Source organism: Aquarana catesbeiana, linkage group LG10 (genome assembly GCF_042186555.1).
Source record: "Aquarana catesbeiana isolate 2022-GZ linkage group LG10, ASM4218655v1, whole genome shotgun sequence".
Classification (NCBI taxonomy): domain Eukaryota; kingdom Metazoa; phylum Chordata; class Amphibia; order Anura; family Ranidae; genus Aquarana; species Aquarana catesbeiana.
Genome location: NC_133333.1, coordinates 192,685,031 through 192,694,346, shown reverse-complemented (window position 1 = coordinate 192,694,346; position 9,316 = coordinate 192,685,031).

Genomic DNA, 9,316 nt, shown 5'->3' with positions numbered 1-9,316 from the left:
CAAATCGCCAGGAGCAGACGGATTCTCCACAGAATATTACAAGGCTTTCTCCGCCATCCTTGCCCCTGAACTGGTAAAAATTTAAAATATAGCAGCCTCTGACGGCGCCTTCCCAAAAGAAATGCTCCAAGCTATCATTATCACTATCCCTAAACCTGGTAAAGATATTTCAGACCCACAAAACTTCAGGCCTATTTCCCTACTAAATTCCGACTTAAAGATATACGCAAAAATATTAGCAAACAGACTTATGGAAATAACCCCCTCCCTTATAGGACTCGACCAGGTAGGCTTTGTGAAGGGCAGACAGGCACCAGATGGAACAAGAAGGATGCTTGACCTCCTGCATATATCAGAACTAAGCAGGCAGCCCAGCATCTTTTTAGCATTAGACGCAGAAAAAGCCTTCGACAGGGTCCATTGGGGATACCTGTCCAGGACATTACTCAAATTTGGCCTATCAGGACTAATACACTCAGCAATTATGTCTCTGTACTCAGATCCATCTGCAAGAGTCTTCACCTCTAGTTTGCTATCTGATCCTTTTGCACTAACCAATGGTACCCGACAAGGATGCCCACTGTCCCCAATTATCTTTTCTCTGGTCATAGAACCACTAGCAGAGTCTATCAGAGCAAATGACAAAATAGAAGGCATTAAAGTCGGCTCTGTCTACCATAAAATAGGTTTGTTTGCTGACGACATAATTCTTTCCCTATCAAAACCAGCAACTTCTTTACCCATTGTCAAAACACTATTACATACATTTGGAAAAATCTCTTTCTACAAAGTTAATACAACCAAAAGCTATGCACTTTCTCTCCATATACCAAACAATACCAAAACAAGATTAAAAAGTATTTTTCCCTGCAACTGGGACCCCCCTTCCATCACTTATCTTGGGGTGCAGCTAACTTCCTCTTCCTCCAAAATATACTCACAAAACTTCCCTCCATTAATAATTAAAATAGAAGAGGAACTACTTCAAATTAATAAACTACATCTATCCTGGTTGGGGAGAATAGCTGCATACCAAATGCAAATATTACCAAAACTACTATACTATTTTAGATCACTACCCATACCAATTCCCCAGAAATTTTTTACACAACTGGAGAAGTGCCTGAAAATGTACATATGGGGAGGAAAAAAACCCAGAATAGCACTGGCCCACCTATATAAACCTAAACATCTAGGGGGGGTAGGACTACCGAATGCACAGACATACTATAAAGCTGCACTACTGGATCAAATGAAATACTGGTTCTCCTGCCAAACTGACAACCGTTGGTCAGATATTGAACGCACAGTAACACCAGGCCATGACCTCCCAGCGTTGGCAACAGCAGCATGTATACACTACAGACCAGAAACCCCACCTTACTTAACTATACAAGCAACAATAGATGCCTGGTCCTCCTTAGTGCATAACCACCTTACAGACACCCCAATTAAAAAACTAAATATCCCACTAGCATCTTATGAACACCTAATCCCAAACTTCTCAGTCCAAACATGGAAAGCCTCGGGATACAACTTCGCTACACCTGCTCCACAACATCAAAATGCGATAGATAAATATAGAACATATCAAATACAGCACTACAAAAGCAAAAACCCTCCACGACAAATAACTATACCACAGGTTCTGTGGGACTTCCTCTTAAGCAAATCCTCCAAAACTAGAAAGGGAATATCGCTCTTTTACAAATTTACCACCCCCCTTTACTTGCAATCCAAGTCCCCCAATATGCTAAAATGGGAATTTGAATTGCAAAAAGAATTCTCTTTGTCCCAATGGCATGAAGCGATAAAATACAATCATAAATCTTCAGCATGTGTAGATCACTGGGACAATGCACAAAAACTCTTACATAGATGGTACATAACTCCGTATAGACTAAACAAAATGGATCCTAGTAACACACCTCTTTGTTGGAGAAACTGTCAAGCTATTGGCAATATCCTCCATATATTTTGGAACTGTGCAATTATCAAACCTTTCTGGTTAAAGATACAGAAACTAATTAGAATTATCACCAGCTCTAACTGTGACATTAGCCCTGCTCTTGCTCTTCTGAGTCTAGGTATCGAAAATTATCCTCCCTTGATGAGAAAAGTTGTAACACATGTTTTATTTGCAACACGTATAGCAATAGCTAAAGGGTGGCGAACGTCAACACCTCCTGAGTTTGCAGAAATAGTTTCCAGAGTGAACACACAATTCACTATGGAAAAAATGTTAGCATATAAAGAAAGGAGAGCCCCAAACTTCCACAAACACTGGGAGGCTTGGAGTTCCTCTAAATATGCCTCCTCACATGGATGACAGTTACAGTTACCCCAGATTCTCCACTACTGAAATATAACCATCTAATGTCTAGTGGTATAACACACTGTTGAGTATGGTCAAACAAGAATTGGTATTATAGTTAGCACACACTACAGCAACATAACACAACTTACCTCATATTAGGAAAACGAGAAAGTATAACAAATGTATTTTAGTCAATCTAAGTTACTTAGTAATATAGGTTAACAACAAGCTTACAAGGAACTTATATAATAATATGTTGGAGTGGACCCTCAGTAAGGTCCTCTCATGGCTAACTTTGAAATTCTATGCAAAAAGTCTGTTACAGTATGTACCCACTAGGGGTGACAGACTCGAGAATTGCACAATGACACAATGTAAACATTTCTTAGTACCTTTACCAGTTAAGCTGTTTTACATTTCTAAAGTAATAAGTTCATGAATGTCAAACAAATTGCACATGTGTGAAATGTATAATCTACTTGCATTCTGAATTTTGTATATTCTGCAAATACACCAATAAAAATCTATTGTTTAAAAAAAAAAAAAAAGTCCATGTTTTAGAGTGGTGAAAAGTTCAGAATGTAGTACAGAAAGTGTTCAACAGGTGATCATGAACAAACGTCACAGCGTGCACCTTCACCGATCAGTCCAAATTTCACCCTGTGTGAACACACTCCCCTCAGGGGGTTAAACTCACCAGAGCTAAAATAATAATAAGCCTCCAAAAAAAGAAGACCCATCCACGCCACAAGCTGCTGCTACCACCACTCCGGAGGGATCCCAGATGCTCAGGGCTCACAATGAATCAGATAACAAAAGAGAAAAGCACATAGCGTAATCCTGTTTATTAAACATCACACAAAGAAACCCCCCTTCCCTCGTGGCTTACGTGGCTAACACGACGTAGAAAGTGACGTTTGCGCTCCACCTCAGCCTGTCACACAACCAGGAAGTGGACGGCAGTTCTTAGACAGCTGAGCCGGCTGATGCGGTGAAGTAAACGCTCCTTACAATTTGCTGTGTTGATTGCATTACTAATGTACGAATCTTTATTGAAGGGGGGTTTCTTTGTGTGATGTGAGGGGTTTATATTTAATAAACAGGATTAAGCTATGTGCGTTTCTCTTTTGTTATCTGATTCATTATGAGCCCTGAGCATCTGGGATCCCTCCGGAGTGGTGGTAGCAGCAGCTTGTGGCGTGGATGGGTCTTCTTTTTTTGGAGGCTTATTATTATTTTAGCTCTGGTGAGTTTAACCCCCTGAGGGGAGTGTGTTCACACAGGGTGGAATTTGGACTGATCGGTGAAGGTGCACGCTGTGACGTTTGTTCATGATCACCTGTTGAACACTTTCTGTACTACATTCTGAACTTTTCACCACTCTAAAAAATTTACTTTTTTCATGTGTAGTTGGCCACATGTTTATTTTATTTTGCTCAACATTAGCGCTGTTTAGTGTGATATTTTAGTCTGTTTTAAAGATTATTTTATACCACTGTTTATCATATTTTACGTAATATTTTTAAACGGCTGCTTTTTCCGCTTTGTGGCTCCGTACCTTTTGCGTACTAGCAAATTGGGCGGTACTTATATATACTTATATTTTATCAATTATTTCTGCATTTGAAACAGCATCCTGTCCTGGCGCTGAGTGGTGTATTAGAGGGCCCGGTTCAAACACCTCTTTTGTCTAGGGTCTTAAAAGTGTTGAAATCTTTGAGTAGATTAGGGAGTGTCGTGAGCGGTTCTGCGAGAAAAAGGAGGATATCATCTGCAAAGGCTGCTAGTTTGTAGGTACGGTGTTTAATGTCTATGCCCTTGATATCTGGGTTAGCTCTGAGACGTCTAAGTAGTGGTTCAAGGGTAAGGACGAATATTAGAGGGGAAAGGGGGCAGCCCTGGCGGGTTCCATTCGAAATAAAGGAGGCATCCAACAGGTGGCCGTTTACTCAGACTCTAGCTGTGAGGTTGGAATATAGCGCTAGTATGAAGTTTAGCAATTTGGCAGGGAGGTCAATGGCCTTTAAGGCCTCTGTCATGTAGTCCCAGACCACCTTGTCGAATGCCTTCTCCGCATCGAGAAAAAGTAGGAATCCTTGGTTGTGGGTAGAAGTGAGCCAGTGGTGGACGTTGATGGTTTTAAGAGTATTGTCTCTTGCCTCTCTTCTTGGAATGAAGCCGACTTGATCAAGATCAACCAGTTGGGGGTGCAGGGGGAGAAGCCGTTTCGCTAAAGTTTTGGTGTACCATTTGAGATCTATGTTGAGCAATAAAATGGGTCTGTAACTGGTGACCATTGCGGGATCCTTTCCTGGCTTTGGGATAATTGCTATGTGGGCATTTAATAGTTCTCGCGGGGGTTCCGTGGGGGTTGCAAATGTATTAAAGGCCAACAAGAAAAAGGGGGTGAGGATATCTGCATAGGTTTTGTAGTATCCTACGGTCAGACCATCGGGGCCGGGGCTCTTGCCCGTTTTCACTTGTTTCAGTGCTAGGTCAACTTCGTCTTTTTTCAAGGGGGCGTCTAGCTCTTGTGCCGTGGATTCAGAAATTGGAGATGGACTGTATTGTTGCAAGAATTCCACTATCATTCGTTTTCTCGTGGTTTCATCTATGGAGGGATCTGTCTGGGAGAGGTTGTATAGTTGAGAAAAATATTTCACAAAACTGTTTGGCTATGTCTGGGGTTGAATTAAGTTTGCGTCCTGATGCGTCTGTTATTGAGTGTACAGTCGTGGTAGCCTTTTTAGCTTCTAGGGCATTTTAAGCATTTTACTGGCTTTATTACCATATTCATAAAAAGTTTTCTTGGATAGGATATATCTGTGCCGTATTTGTTTGCCCAGTAGTTCTAATAGATCAGATCTGGCTTGTATAAGGTCATTCAAAGTGTCTAGGGCTTGCGAGCGCTCATGTGCGTTTTCTAGTTTACGGATCTTATCCGTAAGTTCCGTGTAATGTTTCCGTCTTTCTCGATTAAACTTCCACCTGCCTTCTTCTTGACTCTCTAGAAAGTTTGCACAGAATTTATTTGGGACAAGCTACGCCCGAGACTAAGCTATATGAGACTTACCGCCCCCAAACTTAAGGGAGGCATAGGTCTCCCAGATATACGAAAATACCAACAAGCATGCCACCTCGCTAGGATCATTGACTGGAACATACATTCAAAACATAAAGACTGGGTTCAACTAGAACACTCCTGGTCTACACTCCCACTAGTACAACTCCCATGGATTTCCCCACAACACACCCCTCCTGGATGTAAGCTCCATCCACTTATTAACCCAACACTTCAATCCTTTCGAGCTGCGTGCGACAAACACAAAATCTCCTCGCTCCTGGGCCTGATGACACCACTAAAACATAACCCTGATTTTACACCAGGGATGCATGCATCCTTTATGAAAGATAATTGGCCATACCCACATATCATACCCACATATCAGAGCAGAACATTTCTTTTGAAGATGGCCACCTTCTCTCCTAAGCCGAATTTGCCAACAAAATATCCTCAGACTCGTTCCCCTTCTGGACGTACATGCAACTTGGACACTTTACCAGACCTAAACCCCAACCTGATTGGTCCAGACACACTACCACCTTTGAATCTTTATGCTTAAAAGAGGAACCCCAGAGTCACCTGATTTCTTATACCTACACCTTGCTGTTCTCGGACCAAAATTCCAAGCTACACTGGGCCAACCAGAAATGGGAACAGGAACTATCAATTGATCTTACAGAGTTAGAGTGGGAAAACATATACACACACATCTATAAGGGAATGGTAAACATACAGACACAGGAGAATGCCTTCAAAGTACTCTCCAGGTGGTACAGAACTCCCCTCAAACTACACCACATCCACCCTTCGCTATCTCAACAATGCTGGAGGTGCAAAACGGAGACTGGCTCTCTCTTACATATCTGGTGGACATGCCCGAAACTCCAACCCTTCTGGAAGGAAGTTCACAAGCTTATTACCCAAATCACCACGTACACACTTGACTACACTCCTGCACAATTCCTACTCCGCCACACGACGACCCCAACGCATGCCTACTTTTGTTCCTTAGCCATGCACATGGTTAACGCAGCTAAGATGTGCATCCCTTCAAATGGCGCTCCCCTGATCCACTATCTATAACAGACTGGTTTAAACGTATACAAAAAATGGCGGAAATGGAAGAGCTAATACATCAAGCAGAGGACACACCCACCAAGTTCACTAAAACATGGTCATGCTGACCATACTTCACCACCACAGAGGATGACAAAAAGGTCCTGATCTGAAGGATCTGCGAGAGCTGTGGCAGGGATAAAAAGAAAATCATGCCCCTACCCCCAGCATCCCACTTCTTCCCCCCCTCCCCCTCCTTGCGAGATGCCACACTACAGCACAACAAGGGGTGACCCCTTATATAATCCCCTTGTTACCCTCCACCCCCTCCTCCTCACACTACTTTGGCATTCCCCTTTACCTTGATCCTGGTCCTCATATGGAATATTACTAAAGCAAGCCATATCGCTGTATCAAACAGTGGTTGGAAATTAAACCCAACCTCAATTATCTATTGATCCCCAACACGACAAAAAAGGATATACCTACTGGCCTACAAAGACAAACTTGAATAATATGTTTTGACACGTATGCCTTGAGATACCACTCTGTACATCGATATCTTTACATATGCATGTTTTTGACAGCGGCTGCGTTCGCATTCATAAATCACCTCTTATTCTTCTGTTATTGTGATTTATATCTTCAATAAAAAGTTTAAAAAAAAAAAAAGAAAAAAAGGCTTAAAAAAATGGGTAAGATTCTGCCTTTGTTAACCACTTCAATACAGGGCATTTATACACCTTCCTGCCCAGACCAATTTTCATCTTTCAGCGCTGTCGCATTTTGAATGACAATTGCGTGGTGATGCTGCACTGTACCCAAACTAAACTTTTATCATTTTGTTCCCACAAATAGAGCTTTCTTTTGGTGGTATTTGATCACCTCTGCAGTTTTTATTTTTTGCTAAACAATAAAAAAAGACTGAAAACTTTGAAAAAAATAAAAGTTTTGCTTTTGTTTCTGTTAAAAATTTTTGTAAATAAGTAAGCTTTCTCTTTCACTGATGGGCACTGATAAGGCGGCACAGATGAGGTGGCACCAATGAGCAGGCACTGACGGGCACTGATATGCGGCACTGGTAGGCGCACTGATGGGTGGCACCGATATGCAGCACTGATGGGCACTGATAGGCGGCACTGATGGGCACTGATAGGTGACACTGATGGGTACTGAAAGGCTGCAAAGATGGGTTCTTATGGGTGGCACTGATAGGCGGCACTGATGGGCACTGATAGGCTGCACTGATACGTGGCACTGATGGGCACTGATATGAGGCACTGATAGGCATCCCTGGTGGCACTGGCAGTGGTAGGCATGGGAGTGGGCATTGATTGGCAGCTACCTGGGAATTGATTGGCAGCTGCCTGGGCACAGATTGGTATTTCCCTGGGGGTCTAGGGGGCATACCTGGTGGTCCAGTATGGATGGCTTCCCTGGTGGTCCTGGGCCACTTCCCTGGTAGTCCTGGGTGGGATCTGAGGGGGGGCTGTGCTGATAAACAATCAGCACAGACCCCCCCTGTCAGGAGAGCAGCCGATCGGCTCTCCTCTACTAGCGTCTGTCAGACGCGAGTGAGGAAAAGCCGATCACCGGCTCTTCCTATTTACATCGTGATCAGCCGTGATTGGACACGGCTGATCATGTGGTAAAGAGTCTCAGTCAGAGGCTCTTTACCTAGATCGGAGTTGCGGTGTGTCAGACTGACACACAGCAACAACGATCGCCGCGATGTGCGCCCCGGGGGCTTAATATGCTGATCACGTCATATGACGTCCAGTCAGGATATTGAAACCACTTTGCCGCCGTCATTTTGCTATATGGCGGGCGGCAAGTGGTTAAGCTATTTGCTGCATGTATCTATGTACTCCTGTATTTTCCTGGAGATTAGTTTAAAAGTATTTTTTTATGCTGTCAGCCAGACATGTGCAAGACATTGCTCTAACCACCACCAAAGTGACTTTTTGCCTCTTTAGAAATTAATTAGACACACATTTAGACACAACACTGATAATGTTTATCAAGTGATCTGCAGTGTTCAGTGAGTGGAATACCGTTAATTAAATTCTCTGCTCTTTCAGAGCCAAGCTTACAGGGTCTTATGAATTTAGAAGACTGCAACAAAACAAAAGCCATACTACAATATAATGTTCAGATTGTATCATACATTCAAATCTTTGTTTGCGGTGTTGTTCAGAGACTTTGGAGGTTTGAAATTAAATTAACCACCAAAATATTTCTAATTAATGGGGATAGGTGATTATATACACTATATTACCAAAAGTATTGGGATGCCTGCCTTTACAGACACATGAACTTTAATGGCATCCCGGTCGTAGTCTGTAGGGTTCAATATTGAATTGGCCCACCCTTTGCAGCTATAACAGCTTCAACTCTTCTGGGAAGGCTGTCCACAAGATTTAGGAGTGTGTCCATGGGAATGTCTGACCATTCTTCTAGAAGCGCATTCATAAGGTCAGGCACTGATGTTGGATGAGAAGGCCTGGCTAACGGTCTCTGCTCTAATTCATCCCAAAGGTGTTCTATCGGGTTGAGGTCGGGACTATATGCAGGCCAGTCAAGTTCCTCCACCCCAAACTCGCTCATCCATGTCTTCATGGACCTTGCTTTGTGCACTGGTGCGCAATCATGTTAGAACAGGAAGAGGCCACCCACAAACTGTTGCCACAAAGTTGGGAGCATGAAATTGTCCAAAATGTCTTGTTATGCTGACGCCTTAAGAGTTCCCTTCACTGGAACTAAGGGGCCAAGTCCAACCCCACACAGATTATTCTAACCTGTCCATTTACTATTTCCTTTAAAGCGGAGTTCCACACAAAAATGGAACGTCTGCTTTTCGGAACCCTCCCCCCCTCCGG